Here is a 2701-nt window from a genome sequence, read left to right on the forward strand (position 1 = left end):
CACTAAAAATAGGGTTTCCATACCCGCGGAGGCCAGAGCACAGATAGCCCATTGTGTAACTTTGTGTTTAAAAAAACCCGCAATATATATATATATACATATACACACACACTTATCCATGTTTAAAAACATATTTGTGCACGTATTTATACACTCTATAGCAATTGCTGTACATATACTGACACACCAAAATATGCCATAATGCACATATCTGTATATAAAAAACGTGTTTTTACATGTAAACAATAAAGAATAATATGTACACAGATTTATATACTGAAATATGTTAAACGAGCACCCGCATGAAAGACCAGACAGGAACCTCGGAAAAAAATTGATTTAAGCATGTAGCTATATGTGAACAGCAGTGACAGGAAATGGGATAACTTGAATTTATCATATACATGTAGGCGTGAATGTTGGTTTACAAATATAAGGGGGAATCGTCGAAAAGAAAAGTTAAGCACGTAAATATCGTTGTGAAAGTTGGAATGAACTGTTCTTAAAAGTTTTGCATAAATAGAAAAAGATCGTAAATCTTGGTTATCAAATTTGGTATATATCAAGTACCAACTACATGTTTAATATGCGTGTAATAACCTTCGATGTAAAATTTGTATATATCATACAGTACAGGTAAGTATAATAATACCTGTTATGGATGCAGTACAGGTAAGTATAATAATAATACCTGTTATGGATGCAGTACAGGTAAGTATAATAATACCTGTTATAGATGCAGTACAGGTAAGTATAATAATACCTGTTATGGATGCAGTACAGGTAAGTATAATAATACCTGTTATAGATGCAGTACGAACAAATGTAAAACTTTATACGTACCTTTGAGTTGATTTATGTCTGATAATTCGAAATTTGCATACCCCCTGGTTCGGACGTTATCTTTTGCATATCCAACCAGTTGAGCTAAACGGTTAATCCTATAGTTACTGCTATATAGTGAACGATAAACAAAAAGAAATAATTCGTAAGATTTGAATTGATCGTTTTGAGACTAGTGTGAGTTTTGTTATGGGTTTCAGTAACGCACAAGTGGGAAGAGCTCTCGTAAAATGTGGCTTAATCACGTAAAGACAGGAATTAATAACCCATTCTTGACCGTGAAGACAAGGGTAACGTTTTCGTTTGTTTTCAGATACTTGGACAAAGGTAAGGTACTTAACAAAGATTATCTCCTATAGTCTTCCTTACTTTTGATCTAGTAGACTATAGAGAAAGCAGCTAGTTTACATCGCCCACCGCCAATATTAGGGCTGCCCTTGTACTGACCGAATAATGGGATTTAAACATTACCGTTAATTTGCACTCAACGTGTAGAAAACATTTTTTTTTTTTTTTTTTTTTTTACTATAACGGGACGTGTGCGTTGGACAAGCAGATCTACTGTCCAGCACGCTAAACATTGGTTCACGTTATGTATAAAGACGCTTTCGTTAAAATTTATTTTGGTATATAGAACCAGGTGTGAAAGTCGGAGTTATATGAGATACAGAAAAAAAAACAAAAGGAAACTTTTGTAAAACCTAACTCAAGGATGTATCTAGCAGCTAGAAATTAGTTATGTACAAGTGTAACATATGAAATAGATAAAAAAAAAAAGACTTCCATAAAACATGGTTTGGACATGTATAGAAAATCCTTAAATTTGATGTTTACATAGAGGTAAAACTTTATAAACTAGTTCAGACATATTTAAAGAAGCGCATATTTTGGTATGTACATGTATGGAAAAACCTTTGTAAAACATAAGATAATAAAACATAGAGAGGCGTAAAATATGATATTTATATGAATAAGAACTATGGAAAAAAATGTGGTTTTAAAATACTGAGACTTATGTGAAATTTGGCATGTGCATATGTGAAAATAAAGACTCATTGACACGATGGTGTAGACAAGACTTTTATTGATGAATATTCATGTATATGATAAAGTAACTGTGGAAACATTTAGTTGAACTATCACGGTTTTTGTACTTATATAAATATAAGCTTAAACAAAGGTGAAACACAAAAATCACGTGTTCGTGAAATGTCAAGGGATGAGTATAGCAATAAACGCAGGACGGTATCATTAACTTACTGGAACTAAAAACTTAATCTTTCATAATTAGAACACATAAAGAAACTATCCACGAATAGTGAAATAAGATAACTTAGGTAATCGTATCTCATTTAGTGTCTGAACAAACTTAAGTGGGTGCTACTATAGCGTACGGTTTACAAAGATTTTTACACCATAGCGTGCGGTCTACAAAGATATGTACACTACAGCGTGTGGTCTACACAGATATTTACACTATAGCGTGTGGTCTACACAGATACGATCATCATCACCGTTTTAATATTCGTTTTGTTTTTCGCAATTGGTACCATTTATTATAAATAATGCTTTTAAACTAATAAAGTACAAAATACCATTACACAACGTTTTGGGGGCAAATATAATCAGAATGAAATAAATTCCTACAATCAAAACTAGCACAATTATAACCTAAATTTAAGGTACTTTTTTGGAACACGCAACTTATTAAATTATTATTATTTGTTGAACAAAAACGCGGATAGATATAAATTATTTAGCAAGAAATTATGTTTTAGTGAATCGGTGATCTGTGTAGACCGCACGCTATAGTAGCACCATAAACTATTGGTGGTCTATGAAAGATAAACTACGCTGT

Source organism: Limulus polyphemus, unplaced genomic scaffold (genome assembly GCF_000517525.1).
Source record: "Limulus polyphemus unplaced genomic scaffold, Limulus_polyphemus-2.1.2 Scaffold308, whole genome shotgun sequence".
NCBI lineage: Eukaryota > Metazoa > Arthropoda > Merostomata > Xiphosura > Limulidae > Limulus > Limulus polyphemus.